We start from the raw sequence: 22291 nt of genomic DNA, 5'->3' as shown, positions 1-22291 counted from the left end.
TAGTAGAGATGGAGAAGATGGTTGTCTCCCCTATGCATACCCAATAACAAACTGTTGAGATCTGAGAAGAACTAGTTTAACTGTATGATGTGTTTGTGACGATGCTACTTGGATATGAGCCAAGCATAAATCAGTTGCAGCTGCAAATTAGAAAGAGTTCATACTATTTTAAGACTGATAGTACGAAGGTATATTCCCATAGGAATAGCAAGGTCAAAGTATCAAGTTTTAAGATGATCAAGTTTTAAGATGATATACCTGTGTAATTGATTACATGATAATGACTAAAACTGGACTACAACTTGTTCAATCTTTTTGTTATAGGAGTTCTTGTTTTTCCTCAAGACGTACTGAATGATTTTATTCAGATAGACCAGTTTCAACAGAGGCAATTACCATGGCAAATGCCTCTTACTACAGAAAATAGGACATGTGCCCAGGTAGGGATTGAGTATAGTCTCATGCTACACTTGAAGCAAACAAACAAAAAAATAGATCTAGACAGAACCTTTATTCTTTTCTTCTTCCAAATTCTCCTGCCAGCATCCTAGTAATGTGTTTCTCTTTTTAAGCTAAGATAAAGGTTCAAAATGCTGGCACAGTGTCACAGATTGTAAGGCCAGAACAGATTGCTTAGGTCAGCTGCTCTGCACCTAGGCATTTTTCAAGGCTATGTGGTACATTGCTTTCACTACCTTATCTAATAATGTCTCATCTGATACCAATGACCAGTAGAGGTTTACTAGTCCCTTGGAAGAATTGGAGGATTTCTTTACAGCAAAGAATCCGTTAAAATCACTCCAGTTTCTTTCCACTTTTGTGAGTAATCTTTATGTTGTCTTATGTTCCTAAATGCGTTTCATTTAAAGTCATTCAGTGCTGCTGGTGTATTTCAGTTGTAGAAATTACATGTGGTATTTATTATTCCTTGCTAATCCACAGTTTGTTAATCAGAATTTTCTTTAAAATATATAGTTGATATCATAAGGTTTTTAATAGCGCTTCTGTTCCTGACTGGATGTGTACCATCCAATAACTTCAAAAGACTTCTGAGCACTTCCCAGAAACACACTTCTGTATTTGTGTATGGTTTTGCAACACATTATCTTTCTGCAAGTGTCCTTGATTACAAAAATGTTGTGCATTAATATTTTCAGTGAAAATCTGGCTGGTGCTGTAATGCAGGTAACAGCAAAACAAGTTCTGGGTTTTCCTCTGAATATTTAACTAAAGGCATCACTTGCTCAGCTTTCAGCTTTAAAGTGCTCCTAGTACCATGCATAGCCAAAACTTTTAATCATTAGTTTTGGTCATTCTTAATCTTGTCACCTTATGAGTGTGTGAATATTACCTTTTTTTTCTATAAATTGCTCCCTTGAAGAGATAGTGATCACATTTGCTGATTGCCTATGTAATTGCTACTAGTTTGTATCTGATGATCTTGATATGTGATCTTCATTATACTGTCTTCCACTGGAGTTAGCCACAATGTACAGTGATGTAGAAAGAAATAGGTATCTGAATTTGCCTTACCTGTGGCAAATGCATATGTGTTTTAGGAAATTAATGGGCACACTTACAGATACAAGTTAATCTAAATCCTCATCATTCTCAAACTTTGGGCACGATTAACTCATTCAATCTGAGAATCTTGCTTCTTTATTTTTTTATGTGTGTGTTGTAGAATGAGGAAAAATAGAAGAAAATTACATAAAGGGCTGCTTAGCTGTAACTTCTAGCTCCTTGGGAAATAACACCAAACCAAAAAGCCACACAACTACAAAACAGCTCCAAGGATATAGGCATTTTTATGCGGAGGTTCAGAATGGTACTGCTTACCATCTGTTGAAATATATTGAGAAGACTACATGGCACACTTCCATGGGATTTTCATTTATTACAATCACTACAGCAGAACTAGAATCCTTTAAGGAATGGGAAGAAGAAAAAAAATTGGGCTTTCTATATGAGAGCAGCCAATTTTCTATAGGAGCAAATGTGAAAAGGAAAGCAAAGAGGAAAATGAGCTAATAAGGCTGGTGGAAACTTCTAAGTATGGATGATTCTTCCTTTCTGCATGTCACATTTTTAGATGACTACCTTCTTGGGTTTTGAGTTTTAAACCTTCTTGGGTTTTAAACTCATCCACTAGCATTTTTTTTTTTTGTGTGTGTGTCTCACAGTGGAGATAAGTGCTGAATTTAAACATGAAGATCCAAGTGAAAACTCCCTATTTTACTTATTCTCTGGGACTGTCTATTTGCAAGTCTTTGACATACTCCCATGCTGATTGTAGGCAAGGCAGATTCAGCAGCCATCTAAGCACCTTTTAAGGTAGTCACATCTGTAAACTATCTAAATGCTGTCTGTCTGCTCCCAAGGGAGCTTATTACTTGCTGCTTGCTTCATGTGCTCCTTAAGCTCATGTGACTACATTTTTGTAAAGTTTTCCAAGAAATCTGCCCTTGACCATGCACAGAACTGCAAAGCAAGAAGAGCTGAGCTGCCAGGCACTAAGGCACTAAATGTTAAGTGTGACGCTTAGAACATACAAGCTTCAGTTTTTGAAGGTTTTCCCTGGTGCAATACAGTTATGTTCTAAAAAGGGAGAGGCTGGAGGTGAGAGATTAGGAATGACAATTGGTACTGTCTGTGCCAGAGTCAATATTCTCTCAGAGGCTTAAAATATTTCAGCTATGCCCATGCATTGGCTGCTGCTGCAATTGTCTACAGTACAGACCACACAAGGAGCAAAGAAAGCAGACAGCTGGATGTTTAAGGATCCACATACCATATACTTTCACTGGGAGTGGAAGAAAGTGTGTTATCCTACCACATCCTGGAAACTACTGTTTCATTTGCAAACAGCATATTTGTTAATTGCGTATTTCCTTCAACATTTACCTTTGGGATATATCAAAATCACCTTGTATACTCACAGCAGTGCCTGAAAATTTCTTTATTCGCTCATGATCTTCAGCAAGCTGACCCTAAAGCCCTCTTTTTGCCTTTACTTCTATATCAGCAGGCATAGCTTTGGATTTATGGTTTATTCTGTTTCTTGGTATTTTAAGTGCCCGTAACTCAGACAGAAAGCAATATGGAGGGAATGCACAGAAACAATGTGCAGCATGGAGGGGAACCTTTTTCCTTGTGAAGCTTCCCATCTTGGAGGAGGTAGAGAGCAAGTTTTTTTCCCTACCAAAGCAGGGATGGACGGCTTGCCAAACTTATGGGGGCAATTAGCAGCGGTGAGAGCTCAGGAGTGTTGGTTACCAAGGCACTCATTAGCACAGCACAAACCCCTTGCGGTGTCTTGCTTCCTTCTCATGCATGTCATTCCACCACGCTTCCTATTGCACCTAAGGATGAGCTCCACAGGCATCTCCTTTCAGTGAGGATATTCCTCTTTCCTGTGCCACTCTGTTGCTGCATTTTCTTTTTTCTCCTTGTCTGTTGCTCTAAAACCTCTTCAGGATTAATATCAACATGTGAGAAGCCTGATGGCGCTGGGGCTAAAAAATGAACTAGAAAAAAAAGGGATGTTAGTTTGAGACCTGGGCAGGGAGCTGTACCTGCAGATGGAGGCATTGAGGTGTGTAGCAATCATCTTAGCTATGGTATCTGACATTTCATATTAAATCTTTAAGTCTATAAATACTTGGTTCAGTGTATTTATCAATTTGCATATGGCAAAAAACTATTCAGTAAGTAATCTGACACAGAGCAAAAATCTGTCAGTAGCTTGTGTGTGTGATAAGTTTTACTATCTCTGCTTTTTCTGACAGAAGTCACTTTACCAAGATATGCCCAAGTTTTGTCTTTCCATATGAAGTCTTAACTATGCAAGAGTATTAGTTTATTCTAAATAATATATTTTAATATGAGTTCATGCACTAATACTTGGAATATAAATATATATATTTATATATAAATGTAAATATAGTTCTTCAGAACGTGAAGATCAAAATGAACACAAAGAAAGAAAGTAAAATTCAAATGCTGTGCAAAATTGTTAGTTTATTTCTATGATTTTGTTTTTGTTACCTGAAAGTATTGAAATGATGATGAATTTGTTAGTGATACTGAGTAGATTTCTTATTATTGCAAATAAGAATTATAGCCTTAGACATTTTGTGTCTTTGGAAATATTGTATTTCTCAACTTTGGAGATCAGTAATAATGAGTAATTTTCTATCTACGCTCTAGCACAATAATTGTGCTGTTCTGAACCTCTTATGTTCAGATTAGATTAAAGAGGGAAAATTAGTTCTTATCGTAATGCTTCATTAACATTTCAGAAGTAGGATAATAACAAATGAGTATTTGATGTTATTATCTACAGAAATATGAAAGCAGTTACGTTTATACTATTTATCATATCCAGTTATACAGTGCTGGTAAAAACAGAAGAACTAGCCTACAGTCTTCAGTGCAGTTCTTCACAAACATCTGTGATGTTTTCCCATACAAATTTCTGAATTTGTGTGCATCACCGAGGTCACATTTAACAGTAATTACAGAACTCATGTGATTCATAGGTACTACAAGCATTGACAAATTTCCCCTTTGATGAATTAAAGTCTTGCATTCTTAAGCTGTTTCGTAGCTGGTCCTGTTGGCCTTAAATTCAGTTGAAGATTAGCCATTAATTTCATGACCCAGAGTGTTAGGCTCATAGAGAGCACGTTGACTTGTTCTTAAATCTACCCATAAGTATGAATTTCCACACTTACTGAATCCAGTCTGGGAAGTTCTTGGAAGAAGAGTGCTCTGTTAGGATGGTAGTTAGCACTTCTGAAAGGGAAAGAGTCAAGGGATTGCTATTGTGCATCAACCCCACGGCCTGTACACAGCAGCTGCTCTGCTAAGCAATTAAACATCCATCGTTTCATGTCTGATGTGCTTTCATCTGTTCTTAAATTTCATAAACTGCCAAATTAGGTATTCAATAGTAAGTGGTAAATTGTAGTTCTTATTTTAACAACCAACAATTAGTGGAGCAAATGATGGGGTTTGATCTGCTAAAGGGGTTTTGGACATTAGCAGACAAAGAGTGAGGTAGAATAATGATTAGGATGAATCTAATCTCAGAAATGAGCATATTGTGCTGTTAGTAAGAAATCTTTATGTAGTGATAATGCTGCAGCATGACAGGCTTGGGCTGGTCTCGAGGCAGCTGAATCTGGCCCATGCTCATCACTCCCAGTAGACACTGAGAAAGCATGGGACTGCTTACCCCCAGTTTTGTGGGCTCTCACTTCAGCTACCCTGCAGCCAGGGGCTCATTTGATGTTCTAGTCTGGAGCCAGGTTTTCTTTTTGGCCTCATTCTCCCTTTTCCTCAGCCTGCAGGTTTTACGTGTGCACTAACAAGGCCTGTCACCAGCTCTCATTAACAGCTGGTGATCTCCAAACGCACTTGTTGCCCAATTTGCTTCAGTCTTGCAAAGATCAACCAGTACTTCCCTCAGTAAACATCCTACCCTGAGATGGTGTGTATTCTTAAAATCTGACAAGGAATGATAAGCAACAACCAACCAACCAAAAAAACTACTAAAAGACGACAAAACTTTGAAAGAGCAGACAGGGCCCTGTCTAGTTGTTATGACAATAGCTCCTTCAGATCAATGTTCTACCTATAAACAACATTTTATTCTCTACGCTGACAGTCTGTGATAAGTTCTGTTGCTACTGAACAGGAGAAACACATCTGGTTATCCTGATAGGAAAAAGTCCTGTCAGTGATAAATATATATCTTTTTTAAACTTAAGTCTGTTACAAGTTGCTAACCCACAGGGCGAAATGTCTATAAGATGTAAACATTTTCTTCTCTTTCAAGCAGCCTTCTAACAGAATGATGTGTCAGAAATTTACCTAAATCCTTGTCAAATACATAGGCATTTAAGGAAATAATCTTTTTACTTATTTTTTTATAGTGCCCTTCTTTTCTGTGAATGTTGATAATAGACTGTACAGTTCATTCTGTTGGTCAGCGTAAGAAAAATATCTCTCCTTGTCTCCTATTATTTTCACTCTTGGTGAAAGATGTGTCATTTGTAGAAGAGACGTATCTATTCTAGAATCTGCAGTGGAACATGATCAGGAGAGAAAGAACCTCAAAATGATGTAGCCCTCAAATCACTGGAAAAATATCTGATTAATAAAGAGAATATGTATTGTCATTTAAAACAATTATCTTCATCTTGGCTTTACATTTTTTGCGACAGCAAGGGACACACTAAATAAGTTATCACTAAAATGGAGAGTAGTAGCATGGCAATCAAATATACTGAAACTCAATTTACATCATGACACTAATGCCAGCAAAGCATTTGTGACCATTTGTGGGAGATAGAGCTTTTAAGATTTTCAAGGTATTTTTAAAAAGCAGTTCGATATGAAAAACTTCCATTAATTTTAGTTTAGATTTAGATCTGATAAAAAATCTAATGACTATAAACCTCCTATAATTTCAAAAGTATAAATTACTTTATTGGCTTAGTAAACAGGACAAACCAATTCCTCTGCTTCCTCAGTCTTCATCTGAACATGCTGATAATATGCTGTTGAATTTAATCTCATAACAGTTACTGTATGGGAGTTAATACAAGCAATATTTTTCTCTCGCTCCCTCTCCTTTCACTTAGCTGGTTTTGTGGGGTTTTTTTTCACTCACCTTGCCTAATCTCAGATGTGCCTGAGATCTGATGTAAGCTCCAGGGCTGTTCCATCCTGTGTGGCACCTCCCAGGGCAGAGCAGCATGTGGTGGCTAAAGCCTTGGGGATGCTCTAATAGTGGGACGTGCCCAACTGCAGCTCTGCTTCTTGATAGAGTGATATACATACTGATAGCATCAGTATGGTAGATTTTCCCAGATTAACTCCCTGTTTATGTTACAAATGATAATCAGATATTGCTTCCCCTTCCAACATTAACTAAAGGTGTAGAAGTTAGATTTCTTGGATTCTTAGTGCAAATAAAATGATAAAATTTCTTTTCCCGTTGATCAATCAGTCAGTCACCTAGTAAATAAGGATTCCCATTTTCTTCCACATACAGATAAAGCATACATTTAATTGCAATCTGATAGATATTTTTTTCCATTCTGTTTTCTAATATTTTAAAGTCAGAAATTATTTTACTATTATTATTTTTTATCAATTTCATAACAGAGCTGAAGATTTAACAAGTTCAAGGCCCAGCTCTATTGTAACTGAAAGTATTAGTATAAACATCGGTTTGAAAGCCTCGATGAGTACTTTTTGCATTTATCTTTGATATGACTGTATTAAAAGGAGTTCACATTCAAAATACTGCCATAAATTATTGGATTAAACAAAAGGAAAGCTGTCCAGATTTTGTTCTGGGAAAGGAAGTTAAGAGCCAAGAAAAACTCAGGATTAGCTGTGGACACAGTGCTAATCATGAATGTGTGATGTATTTGGTTATGCAAAGTCCTACTAGCTTCAGTGGGACTCCTGAGAAGAGCAGATTTCATCTCTACCAATTTGGGGTTTGTAACACACATTTACATGCCTGGATTGAAAAAATACTTCAAAATGTGTCTGCACAGAAAAATGTTAGTTCTATGGGCAGCAAGAAATATTTAATACCTAAGTCTTATGTGAGAAATCATTTGTTAATGATAATTACTTAATGGAAGAAAAACAGTTTTATTAATCTTTTTTATATTAATAGCTCTACTATTTTGACCTCTATTTATTTTGTTAACTTCTTCATTACTTTTTCCTTATCCTTCATTATCATAAAACCATCTCTTTTACTCCAGATTCACCTTTTACTCTTTAATTCTTCTCCTCTTTACATACCACCATATTTGACCATGCACCATCATTTCCTCTACTTTTTACAGCTGTCATCTCCAAGTTGTCAGCTTTCTCCAGCATTCTAGAATAGTTAAAATATTGAGCCCTTATAGACATATCATTACAGTTTTTATGTTAAATGTACTTAAATGTACTTAAATGCCAAGTAAATGTTCGACTTATTTTACATAAATTATCCCTAAACAGATGTAGTCATCCTTTTAAACAGAACAATAAGCTGTGCAAACAAACTTCCAGAAGAATGATGAATAATATTAATGTCTACTAAAAGAGGGAAAATTTAGATTAGATGTTAGGAAGAAATTGCTTGCTCAAAGGGTGAGGCCCTGGCACTGCTATCCAGAAAAGCCGTGGGTGCCCCATCCCTGGAGGCGCTCAAGGCCAGGTTGGATGGGCCCTGGGTAGCTGAGCTAGTGGGGGGCAGACCTGCCCATGGAAGGGGGTTGGGGTTAGGTGGGCTTTGAGGTCCCCTCCAATCTAAGCCATTCTGTGATTCTATCATTATTTGAGAAGTTATTACTGTTCTCACACTGACACCTGAAATAGGACGGGTCCTCATTTCTGTGGACCTGGAGGCAAAGGCAGTGAAATGCTCTGGATGAGACATTCACCAGTAGGTGGCTAAACAGCCCCTGACAATGCTGCAGGCAGCTTCAGGGAAAGCTGTCCTTTGGCCAGGATAAAACAGATATAGAGTAAGAGTCTATACACTGAAGATTTGTTGCAGCCATGTGACAGTGGTGTGCAGTACCTGAGCTAGAAGCACTTTGTAAGGAGTAACAAAAGTCTCAGAGGACTGTGTTTTTCACAGGTGAGTCAGGAACACAACATCATATCTCTTCTAGTTGACCCACTCTATCACACTTCATTTTTTCTTATTTGGCACTTTCTTGAAAGCACTTTGCTAGAATACTTTTTTCAGACTTATGGATCATAGTTCTTGGTTTATAACTAACAAAGGTTTTCACACTTCCGTTGCTTTTCACATAGACCACTAGAAAACATGCCTGAAACAACCCTTGATCAAGTAATTAGTGAGCTGCCTGTTTGAATTATTTACAAGCTGTTATCTACAGAACTAGAAACAAACCTTCTTTTTCCCCCAGTGTTCAAGCATATAAACATAAAAATATCAAATTGAGTATGGAGGAAAATGAAAATAAGTGTTATTTGGACTTAATTCTATTTCAAGCAAAGAAGAAACACTGAAGTCTATGGAAGAGACCTGCCTGGCAAGTGCAAAGCCCTCCCAGGTGCTGCTCTTCAATCTCTGAGATACTGGCATTGCTACGGACATATTTCCTGTTTCTTTGTTCTGCAGAAATTTAAGCTGCTTTCCAGATGTTTCCCAGGGAAACCTTCCCTTTCCTTATGGTTTCAAGATGGAAACAAAAGGATAAAGGATAGGGAGACTGGGACTGATGTAGTGACTTTGCTTGCATTTGCAGTGTGAGGGGAATGGGATGCCAGGAGAATGATGTCTGGTCTCTGACTAGCACTGCTGGTCCACCATATCAAGTAGCGCGGAATGAAAATACCTTTTACCTCTGTGTAAATTTTCATCTCCCAGGCTGGGGTGGGGGAAAGCACCTATGCTAGCTGGAGGAAAAAAATATATTTATTGGGTACATATAATATATTGTGTCTGGTTATATCTTCAAGTAACAAGTCCCATGGGACTAAAATTGTTATCTTCTGGTACTGCTACTCTCTGGTACTTTAGTATTAATTCACAAGATTATTATCATTTTTAATATGTTTGTGATGAACATACAGTGCTTATGTCACACTTTATTCCAAAACACTAGCTCAGCCTTCAGCATCCTCATCAAAAGAGAGACAATTAACAAATAAGAAAGGAAATGAACATGGGAGGCAGTGTGCAAGTTTTGATTTAGCAGAATACTTACCTAATTTTGAGCAGGAGTGACAAGGATTGGAGTACAGAAATGACAAGTGAACTATGAACATATATAAAAGCATGCCTGTGGGATTGGAGTTGCTTGTTCCATAACAAGTGAGTTGATGCACTGAACTTGGGATCCTAAGAAAGATGAGAAATCTTTTTTGGCATGTTAGATGAGTGTCTCAAGCTCTAGGGAAAAAATTACAGTTGTAAGATTAAAATTACAGCCCTCTTAGAGGTACTGAACTAAGAGGAATTTCAGCAGGCTGGAGAAAAGGGCTGACAGGAATCCCTGCACACAGGGATCACCAGTACTTGCTGGAAGCCACCCGGATGGAAAACCGCTCTACCGAAAAGAAGCTGGGTGTCCTGGTGGCACCAAGTTGAACAAGAGCTAGCATTGTGCCTGTGCTACAAAGAAGGCCAATGGTATTCTGGGCTGCATCAGGAAGAACATTGCCAGCAGGTTAAGGGAGAGGTTTCTTTTCTCTAGTCTGCATTGGTGAGGTCACACTTGGAAGGCTGTGTCCAGCCCTGAGCTGCCCATTGCAAGAAAGACATGAACATACTGGAGTTATGTGGTCCAATGAGGGGCCACAAAGATTGTCAGGGTCTGTAGCATCTCTCCTATAGGGAAAGACTGAGATAGCTGGCAATGTTCAGCCTGAAGAAGCTCAGGAGAATCTCATCAGTGTATAGGTATCCCCAAAGAGAGGACACAAAGATGACAGATCCAGGCTCTTTTCAGTACTGCTCAGTACAGAACAAGAAATGATAGGTGCAAATTAGACCACAGGATATTCAAGATTCACTTGAATATCAAGAAACACTTTTTAACCGTATGGATGACAGAGCATTGGCACTGGTTGCTAAGAGAGGTTGTGGATCCCATCTTTGGGGATATTCAAAAGCCATCTGGACATGGACCTCAGCAAACCTGCTCTAGGTGGCCCTGCTTGAGCAGGTGACCTCCAGAGATCCCTTATATGTCAGTCATTCTATGATTCTGTCAGTTATAACAACTCTTTTAAAGATCTCTGTGACCTTTACATTGATTTTTGTCTCTTTAATCACTGACTTTAATAAACTGGCATGTAAGGAGAAATTTTGTCCTCAATAAACCGGGCTAATTTACTTTCTCTTCAGCTCTGATTATAAATTAAGTGGAACTGAATAGCAATAAATAAAATCAAAATGAATTTTAAAATAAAGGAGCTAATAGTTTCTTCTGATGTGTGGAATCAAGCTCACAGCTGCACAAAAAGATGCAGACAGTCCCTTGTTCTTCATGGAAGGCTCTGTGAATTCTAAATGTTATTACAATGACAATTTGTTAGACATTTGGCAATATCTATTCTCAACATTACTTTTTTATCTGATGTTTATCCAGCAAACAGAAATTAGATTATCTGTGTTGTCTTTGATGTAAAGAAGCTTCTGAGAGTTTACTCTCATTGAGAGTAAACTTGTTTACAGAAAATTGTGCATAACGATGGTTGACACCATAGAAATTCTCTGCTGTAAGTTCAGCCCCCTATTCTCATGTTTTGCTAAATGATGGGAGTGAATGTGGAGCAGACTTGGTTGTAAATAAGCCACAGTCTGAAAAACATTTGTTCAGACATTTCTGCCAGTATTTGCAGCTAATGAATAGATTTAGAGGAATAAGGACCTGCAAAGAACTCATGAATGGAAAGAGCAGATAATCTCTACAAGAGAATATCGACTTCCATAAGTTGCAAACAATGCAAAATAATGAATTTGTTATCTATTTCCCATTAACAGGCAGTTTTTCAGTTACTTTCAGAAAAGTAGGTCTCATCACGCATAATAGTTACTTGAGAGGACAAACACCACGATCCTGAATATCCTCCCATTCTTCTTTCTCTTTTTTTCCTTTTTCCCCTCACCTTTTATTGCTGAATGTATCATATGATGCATTTCTTTGGTATCAGCTATCTTGGCTGTACATCGTCTTTGTAAACCCAGCCTCCTTCTTGGTGTGGCAGCATCAGAAGCAGAAATGGCAGTGTATAAGCACTACTCAGAAATAGCTAAAGTATCTAGTCACAGATCCAAAACATAGCAAAAAATGGGTGCTATGCTACCTATCTCAGACAAAACCAGTAGAAGTAATTATCAAACCATGCAACATGCAGACTACTTAGGGGTGTTATTTGGGAAAGATTCATGCCTTGTGGAGGCTGAACACTTTAGACCCATTTTAAAGGAAATTTTGAGTACCTCATTGGTGTATTGAGAATTATTTTGCTTGATGAAAGTGGCCTCTCAGAAATGCTGGAGAGAACTGGACAAAGAAATGTCAGTGTTTTTACTATATTTAGAGGTGTAAATCAGCACAGATCATTTTTCACGTGTTTTAATTAAACTCTAAGCTAATTCATGAAGGATTATTTTTTGTAGGTCACCCACAGTCTATTGTTTCCCTCAGAGAAATATCTCCAATGTGGAAATAGGTCACAGTGAAGATGATCTTCCATTTCCCTCTTCTGAGTACAGTGGCATCAAGCTGCTGTATGGGGCCAGCATTGAGTGTAGTCTGGAAATTCAGTCTAATGAAAGTTCCCATGGGAAATCAAGACACCATTCTATTAATCACAGGCCTTGGATGTGTTGCTCTGTAGAATGATCAGCCACTTTTAGGAGTCTGCTAGACAAACACTCAGAAATAATACCTTCCCCCCCCCCCCTTACTTCACTTTTTAAAAATGTATTTTGTGAGAAAACTGGAAACTTTCTTGGTTTTTGAAAACACTAAAACTTTTAATCAAAAGAAAGACAAAGAAGAAAAGGAAAAATAGCATCAAAGCTGGAATATTTTAATGGATGTTTTATATCTTATGCTTTTTTTTCTTTCTTTCTTTCTTTCTTTTTTTTTTTTTCTTTAAAAGGAGTGTTCTCTCCCTTGAGATATTCTTTCAGCAAAAAAAAAATCTGCACAAAACCATCACTTACCTTAAAAATATAGGATGGTAAGAACAGTCTTAGGCTATACTCTATAACAGTAATTTAACAAAACTGACACTTTCCTGCTGATTTACTGTAGATACGGTCTTGTTTGCAGGCAATCTTCTTAAGTTCAAAGCACAAGAAAAGTTTGTGGTTTTGAGGACAGCATAATGGTGTGGCTGATCCTGTGTATCAATGCTGATACTCTGCTGAAGCAGTACTGCTATTGAAAGCCTTCAGTCAGTTGGCCAGAGGAATATTTCAAAATGTAACTATTCAAGAAAACCCTGTGTTGAGAGAATAGCAATACTATTGACCAAAAGGATGAGGCTCAAAGTCAAGGAGTGAGATATTTGCCTTAGAATGCCTTCCTGTGAAATGATAGGTCTAACCTACTAATTCTCTTGCTTGTCATGCAAGCTAATCTTCATAAGAAGAACAAAAGAAATAAATACAAAAACAAGGATTTCTATAAATGCATCGTGCCCCCTCAGATACCACCATGCATGTACAAACATGTACAGAGTAATAAATCATTACGATTTGATTGTTCCCAAATTAATTTCTAATTAATCAATTCAGTCAACTGGTTGATTTATTAGGCGTGAAAATCTTTTCTCTGGAACCTGAGTGTCAACTTGGAGAATGTTTTCAGAGATTGTTGGGCTACAAAAAATCTCCAAGGAAAAAATTGAAGAACACTATAAATAATTTTAATTGTTTTCCATTTACTTATTTTCTTTTGAAGATACCAAATTTCTTCTGGAACAAATCCAGTGTTTCTGAAATGGAAAATTTTTAGGTAAATTACTGGGGGTTTGCAGATAATGTGGGAAAAGGAATTTTTTTGTCTTTGATTTGTTAGAAAAATTATTTTTGATTGATTTTCTTGCCTATTCAGTAAAGTTCTTAGATAAATGCAGTTCTGACAATCAGGCCTGGATAGGGAAGTAGTTGAAAATCATTGCTCCAAAACCCATCTCATTAGTGATCCCCTTTTAACACTTTTTTATTGTTGACTTCCTTCATTTGTTTTCTTTGACAGTGTTATTGTGTCCGACTTGAATTTATTTCTACTTATGCACAAATGTAGCAAATGAACCAACAGGAAAAAGAAATTATGTTCACACATCCTGGTAAATGAATAATAGATAGTCCATCACAATACTTATTGCATAAAAATATCTATATGTGTTCAGAAAGCAGCGGCATAGAAGAGCTCTGGCCCAAACATAGAAGTCTTTGAGAGAAAGGCAAATGAACTGCTGAAAACTATTTAGAATCAATGCCTGTTGAGGAAGTCTGTGGTGAAGAAATGAGAGGCATTCAAAGCAGAGATAAGCATCACAGTATTATCTATATTCTTTACAGTGGAATCTAGGTGTCAAAAATGACTAAAGAAACTAACATAGGTTAGCAAAGTCATGAAAAGCAGTATCAAACTCTTACAGTTGTACACTCGGGAAAAAAATAGAGACAGAGAGGTGCTGGCTGGTCTGCAGCAAATGTCATCTCTGAATGAAAAATAAAACAACGCTAAAAGGGCTTGCAGCCCCATCTATTTCCTCCCCCTTGCTGCCCCAAAAGGAAAGAAAATAAAATCTGAACAACTAAGATAGGAGTTTCTAAAGTTCTTGCCCTTTTTTAAAATTACCACTAATGAACATGGCCAGTTCCTCTGTGGAGCAAGACAGGAGATGCCTATGCGCTTTAGCATTCCACTTTGTAAAACAGAGTCAGTTGACTTGGCATAGTCCCAGGAAATAAATATGAGGCTAAAAACCAGAATGATAGGCTCCAGTGCATCTTGTGTGGTTTCAGAGTCTGTTTTCTATTAGATAAAATTCTTGCGCAGGGACCAGTTTTTCAAAGGAGAAAATTGATATAACTCTGAGAAATGTACCTAAATCCTATAAAACGTGGCTGTTCTTCTTTTGGTGCTGACAGGAATTGTGAGCTTTCATTATTATATACTGAATGCCTGGATTTCAAAAAACTAACAGCCTTGTTCTTCTCAGAAAGATATTCTGCCATCTATTTAATTCATTTGCCATTTTTTTTTGAGGAAACTGTGAGGAGTATGGCTACTTACCCTACTGGTAGGGATACCAGCTCATGAGATAACATCATTCATACACACCTGTTCTTTGGCACAGTCCAGTGGTCTTCACTAGTTCTATTCTTCTGACTAAAAGTAAGCATATTCACTATAGGGACCAGCAGCAAGTCTTATCACCCAATATTCAATTGAGATCTATAAAGTCACTAATGCAATCAGTCTTATCCTAAAGTCAATGCATGTGTTTTCAGGCAAATCAAGCTCTGAACCCCATTACTCTTGGGGGACTAGTCTCACTGCAGGCACCTACCCTGCCACTAAGAGAGGTGAATTCCACTGTGAATTTTCATTGTATCACAAAATTGACCCATACACCTGCTTGTGTTACTCTCAAAATCCTGTTACATGCAGAAAAGAAATGTAATTGATGTGAGCTGACGAATTTCCTGTTAGTCTCACTGGAGTCACAGAACCACAGAACCAGTCTGATCAAAATACCATAAACAGTTATTATTAGTCCAGGTGCAGTAATAATTGCACACTCAGCCTGCATGAGCACACACAAAAAAATCAATAATTTCACTGATTTTTTTTTATTAAAAAACAAACAAAACAAAACAAAACAACCAACCAACCAAAAAAAAAAAAAAAAACAAAGCAAACCCCAAACCTGTGAAAGCCAAATTTCCTCAAACCTATCTATCTGGTGTTTCACTCGTGCCATGGTCATGCCTGCAGAGATTCTCTGAGTCTGTAGGTTATGATTTTGGTCCATGATCCTCCAGAAGAAGGATTTGAGCATATGCAGAGTCTGCAGAGTCATCTGCACCTGGGTGCTTGTGTTTAAGATCAAGCTGAATGGGCCCTTGGCAGCCTGATGTAGTTGTTGATCTAGAGCTTAGCAACCCTGCCTGTGGCAGGGGAGTTTGAACTTGATCCTTGAGGTCCCTTCCAACGCAAGTCATTCTGTGATGCCATGATTCAGTAACGTCACTCCATGGAGGGCATATCTTGGGAGTGTCTTTGCACTCAGGCAGGTTCAGATTCATTTTCTGGTGCCCACCACTTCACTTTTTTACAGAGAAACATCCTGGAAACTTCAGTGGGATCAGCCTTTTTTGAAACATCTTTTGTAAGTTCATTGAATGCTGGTCTTAAGCTTTTTTCTCTTTAATCGATGGAAGCTGACATTTGAGTTATGACTGCAACCTTTGCATGACTGTTTAACTCCCACTGGAGACCCACAGAAACTGTTTCATCCATAGAAAATGTATGTGTTAACTTCTCTTGGCTAAGCTTTGCTTCATTATATTCTTTCTCTCTTGCATTGTCTCCTCAAGATACAAAATTAAAATCACAATCAATTTCATTTGTCGCAACATTACTTTCATCAGAACTCTCTTCATTTTCCTGCTTCTAGCTCCAGCCAGACACTCCTGTTGATCTGAAACCTTCTGCCTGCAGCTTTAGTTCTCCTTGCAATAGTTATCAGGGCTGGGTTAAGAATTTTTCAGCTGGATTTTTTTTTTTTTTTCTGCCAAAAAGCAGAAATCAAGCTTGTTAGGGACTTGCACTTTTTATTTCTGTCAAATGGTACAGAAATTTTTCCCCTCTAACAATTCCATTTCCACGAGTCATAGCATTTTGTTATGATATTTTTAAGTGCATGTTTCTTTCTTTTTTTTTTTCTTGGTGTTATGAACAACCCAATGCTTCAAATTTTCTTTTTTAATGTATACATTATTGTCACTGTTGTGCAGAAGTAATAATTCAGGACAACTGCTTTCAAATCGTTCTCAGAAGCAGCCATTGTAGAACACTTATTTTCTTCAGCAATTCGCCACCACATGATTCTCTCTCCCTCTCTCTCTCTTTTTTTTTTTTTTTTTTTTTAGTTTCAAAGGGAAGTGACATGCTCATCTCTGAGAAGAAAAAAGGAACCAAAACTCTTCTTATAGCAGCTGGACTGAGGTTGCACGAACCATCAACATCATAGCAGTTAAAGGAAAGAAGAGGATAGAGTGAAACAGGTATTCTAACATTTATCTGGATCAATGGCTTTGATGAAAAGGGATGCAGATATTTATAGAAGGATAAATAAATGTCACCAAGGACTCTTGTCTCATTAAAGAAAACTAAAGTACATTAAATCCTCTCCTTGAGCCACAGATCTATCTAAGCAATGATAAACAGTGGGAACGGTGAGGCTGATGGTTGTTCCTTCATTAAAAATATGGTCTATGAAATTACTTAACATATTTGGAGTCCCAGTAGGAATAGGTGCCCTCACCTGAATATAATCCAGTGTGTCAGAGATAATTATAGTAGCCTGTGAAGCTGTGTTTGCAGGTGTTATAAATTTGGACTTCTCTGAGATTTTGTATGATTTGTTAGTCGTAATCCCTCCTATTATTTGTGAGCAGGTATTCTGCTCTCACATAAACAGTGTGAGTGACAGAGTTTTTTTTACTGTTTTCTGTGGATAATGAATTGTTTAAGTGAGCACATAGAAAGAACATCACTTTAGATGTATCACTTTCACACAATGTTTTATCTATTTTTTACTGAGTTGAAAATGAACATGTAACTTAATGTGATCTTTTCTACTACTACTTTCTTGTTGGTATTACATATCTATATATATATAATACTTCTGATAATTATCTTTGATTTAATGTTTGCTTTTTGTTTTCATTCTGATGTAAATGAATAGCCACTGAAAAATAATTAGTCTTTAAATGGAGAGATTTGTATTTTATTCATTTTATTCTTATTCTAAAGTATTTAAATTAGACTTTCTATAGTACCTCTCCTGAATACATTATCAAATCTAATGAAAACTTTTAGCTTGAACTGAAGTGGAGAAAACTGTATTAAAACTGAGGTCTAGACCCCATTATGAAGTATAAGATGCTAAAATGCAAAGAATTTTGACTGTTGCAGAAATTATTCACAATGAAAGTATTGCCTTTTTTTTTTTTTTTTTAATTCAAACTCCTACCATTTTGAATTTATTTGTTCATTATTTATGAATCTTTTAGTCCTAGGTGTCAGGTTAAGTTTACTTTTATTCTACTTCACTCATTGTTTAGTTCATACTTCATGGCTACCTTTGCTATTCCAGCAGCACGAGGAGAAAGCAGTGCTCATGGCTGAGTTTTTGGAATTTTTTCTGCAGACATCTATTTTTCACCTGAAGATGTAATACTCATTCTTCTCCGCTTTATGTCTTGCGTAGCTGATAATAATTATACCTGTACACTGTGGTAGATCAAGGCTTTATTACAGCAGGGGAGCGATATTCCCATTCTGGAAGGTACAAAAGATGGAAAAAGATGGAAAAGATGGAAAGCAAAAACAATGAAAAACAATGAATTAAAAGAAACAACAAAGAAAATATCCCCAAACAGGAAAATCAAGCTTCTCTTTTTTGCTTATCAGCATTCTCTATCATTTTTACTACCAATTGCCAGAATGACTGGAAACACCTTCCTACTCAGTAATTATGTAACTGATGGATAAATGAACTTCTGCTGCTCTCCTTCTTAACAAAGATAATGGAAAACTCACATAAAAATACACGCTGCTGAGCCTCTTCATTTAAGCACCTAAAACTGTTGTTCCTTTGGTAGAAATGTCTAGGGATAGTTGCTTCTGAAGAAGATGTAGGAAATGCTAGATGATAATGAACTAGCCTGTTATAATGAGCAATTTGCAGCTGGCTTATGAACCTAAGCAAGAAGATTGGCATTTAATCTGCCTATATTTTCAGTTTCTTTTTTCCATATTCTGTTTCTCTACAGCTGCACTAACTATGTTCATTATCTTCATAAATGTTTATTGTTTTGACCCTTTGGTAGCTATTGGCTTTACTACATCAAAGAAATAAATTTCTGGGCTAGTTATGTGCTATATTAAAATAGCATATGTTTTTCTCAGTTTGTCTCATGGTAAATAATGAGTGATAAAGATAGGGGCAAAGCACAAACACAGGAAAACTGTATGGTATGAAAGACAACGAGAACAGAGAAAGCAGAGACGTTTCTTCATCTTCTCATTGTATGCACTGGGCAGCCTGGTCTAGTTGTTGGCAACCCTACAAATAGCAAGGATGTTGAAATTAGATGATCATTATGGTCTTTTTCAACCCAGGCCATTCTATGATTTTGAATTTTGATATTAAAAGATATATAATTACTGCTGTAAAGAGCACTTCTCATGCCTCAGTGCTTCTACAGGGAAGCTGTTCTCAGCTTTTCTTCTTATGATTAGAAACTATCCAATGTAAGCTTATTTATGGGCAGTATTTATTTCTTTGATGAGTCTTGTCATTATTCTGTTGTGAATTCTGTGCTTTGGATAAGCTTTCAGAATCCTCAGTCTCTTGAAGTCTCACTCAGACTTTGTCAAGTCCAAATTTCTTAGTCTTTTCTCAGAAGATCATTCCACCAATGTAATCTTTGCTTACTTGCTGTGGAGCTGGTTTGTGTTAAGAACCAGTGCCGCATGCAAAATTCTAGATAAGGCTTTATTAATGTGTAGTAAATTATTTTAATTTTATCTGTGTATCTACTAGAAATACTTAATGTCAGAATAGTCTTTGAGGGACTGTGTTTGCTTTTTATTCATTACATCTTTGTTTTTAGTATCCTTTGATATGTCTCTAACTCACCGGGCTTTTTGGAAATTCTAACTTTATATCCCTGCTTCTCATTTTCCAATATTTATCTTTCTTCTCTGATCAGCATGATGATTTCTTTGTTGTTGTTCTGTATTTTTTTTGTTATAGATTTATTTTTTCTGTTGCTATTTATATGATTTTCATGTGTGCAAGTATGGAACAATGCTTTATTGTTTACCTTGATCAAGATTCAAGTTTTGGATAGCTTTTAAAAAAGATATTTATCCAATTAAAATTCTAGGTGCCCCCTCTATTCAAATCCCTAAGATTCTCATTCATTCAACTCTACGGTTTATGTTCTTTGATAAAAGAATTCTCTTTTGAACAAAAGAGTCCCAGCTATGAATTTACTCAGTTATGAATTTGGACTAAATTAATTCCTGATCAGTCTGTCTGAGTTAATTTTCTGTAGCCAGTTTTTCTACAGTGTCCCCATTACTTGTCAAAGGTAACTTTTCATTTTTTTTAGTTAGTAGAAATAAAATACCTTATGCTATTATGCTGAAGCAAATTTGCACCTTAATTGATATTATTTCTATCATCTTACCCTGGAATGTTAGATCACTGCAGGAAAGAGAAAAACAATTGATATTTTATTTCGTAAGTAAAATTGGCGAGATTTTAGTTCACTCATCAGTCCAGTGAATTCTGTGCCAGTTCATAACTTTCCTGAAGCAGATCAGATGTATTCCATTGAAGATTAGCTGTAGTCTTGAATCTTCCTCAGTCTAGAACCATTGTCCTAGTTCTCTTCTAGCTGAAGTCTGGCAGGAACGTTTCTCATTGACAAGGACTGGGTTATTCCCCTCTCCTACTGGGATCCATTTCATCCCCCAATCCATATTCGCATCCTCAGTTTTCAGTCTTGGGGACAAAACAAACATCATCCTGTCTACAACAACGGTGTTTAACAGGAAAATCAGACAAAATTCAAATACTGGTCATGGATATTTTGTGGTCTAAAGGTCAGCAGCTGTTTGTCACTTTCTATTTAATGCTAAAGCTTCTTTTTATCATTCCCAAATCAAGAACAGTGCTGAAGAGGACTGGAATAAAAATACTAAGTGATGTTTTCATTACAGCTGGGATCAATTATTATGGCTCATTATTTTCAGATATTCAACCTTGTGTTATTATAAAATACTAGCTCAAGCAAATGCTCCCACTGCAGTGATTCCTACAGAGTATAGACTCTCTGATATTTTATTCCATTATTTTTCATCATTGTTTTGATTTAGAGCTCTTTAACTAATTTATACATTCCCTAAACATTGGTCCTTTATGACTGTTTTTCATTTTACACTCTTGCAGCTAGCTTTTTCTTGCTGTTCACGCTCATCAGAATCAATAGAAGTTCTGCGTGGGTAGTTCGTGCCACAGATATATTGCAAATCCTCACTTTCATCACTGGAAATTCTTTGGAACCCATTTTAATAGTAGGAGCTATAGCTGGCCCTATAGCTATGAAATCATGTAATTAATTAGCCCTACATTTATCACTGCAATACACGAACACCTTGTATGCTTCCTCTATAGTTTTTAAAGATCTGTGTTAATATGAATTGAGTTGGAGAATGTATGCTTGGCTTAGCTGTTAATTGCTGATAGAGTAGATAAAGAAGTAGATGAGGCAAATATAATGGATGCACAATGTAATGTTATCTGGCTAATGGTTTTAGGGACTATCACTGATAAATGTGTGCTCTACAAGCTCATCTCATGGAATTACCATTGTGAAGAATGCTTCACTTTTCCTGCCAACGGAGAGCTAGGAATGTGATCAAAGAGGACCCAAATCATTTGTTAACATGGTATCACCAGCCAAACGTTTCCATTTTTTTTTCTAGTAAAATAAAAAAAGTCTGTTGTAAAAACTGCTGGCTAAAGCAAAAACAAGGGGACAAGAGCTCTGGCTGCTATTCCTGTTGTTAATACAGCAGAAGACTGATTTCAGATGTGATTTACAGTCTGATTTGGAAAAGTACCATTAACTTGAGGTGAAGCAAACATGCTCAACATCTTTGAAAATAAGCTATCTAATTGCTTTGTTCCTTAGTTTCTATATTGTAAAATGAGGAGGAAAAAAAAAAATCAAGTGTATTGAAATCACCATTTGAGAATGAATGGCATAGTAACTACTCCAGCAAAGCTACCCTTGCTGAGAAGTGCTACACATAACAGATGTAATATAATATTTCAGGAGTGATGTAATACTATTCCACTCCCTTCATTGATCTTGAATTTTCCAGTTTCTAGTTTTGTAGGCGTCTGAACTGAAAGGTCTTTGATGTATGCTGCTGAGAATTGCAGGATCCCATGAAATAGGCCTTAAAACAACAAATCAGTCTTCAGTTGCTGCTCGTTTCACAAAACAGTTAAACATTTCAGGTAATAAATTTTTTTAATATTTCACAAGCCTGACTCTTAGAGTTCTCAGTTTCTTGATTTGCAAGGGGAGCTAGCACTACTATCTCAAAAGACTAGTGTAATGTTAAGCTGCTGAAATTACTTTAAGTTAATTCATGTATAAGGAGATAGATCATTCACACGCATTCATCTCTATGTGTTGGCTGGAAGAAATGTGGGCCCACCATTTCTAAAACAGTATTTGCTAGCAGATTATTCACATACAATAATCCTAGGATCTTCACATTTACACTGTAAATAAGAGAGTAAAATATAACTCTTTAGCAGGATTTTTTCTTTAACTTTTTGTAGGAATTCTTTACTATGAACTATTCTCCTTCGCAAGGGTGTGTTAATGTTGTTATGTGCTGGTGCTGTGCAAAGTATTTAATTGTTTCAATTTTTGAAGCACAAATAC

The 22291-nt window shown here is 36.7% G+C and overlaps 1 long non-coding RNA gene across 1 annotated transcript in view; it reads left to right on the top strand.

Annotated features, from left to right (window-relative positions):
• Window positions 1-21838, top strand: part of LOC149918951 (uncharacterized) — a 35728-nt gene extending 13890 nt beyond the window's left edge. The window contains exons 2-3 of the long non-coding RNA XR_016464675.1: window positions 16682-16816; window positions 21717-21838. This is a non-coding gene — a long non-coding RNA (uncharacterized LOC149918951). The remainder of the gene's footprint in view (window positions 1-16681; window positions 16817-21716) is intronic.
• Window positions 21839-22291: the final 453 nt, after the last annotated feature.

The sequence above is a fragment of the Phasianus colchicus genome, chromosome 2 (assembly GCF_987193195.1).
Source record: "Phasianus colchicus chromosome 2, bPhaCol1.hap1.1, whole genome shotgun sequence".
Taxonomy (NCBI): Eukaryota; Metazoa; Chordata; class Aves; order Galliformes; family Phasianidae; genus Phasianus; species Phasianus colchicus.
The sequence above is the reverse complement of the archived record's forward strand: the minus strand, read 5'-3'. Positions and strand labels throughout refer to the sequence as shown.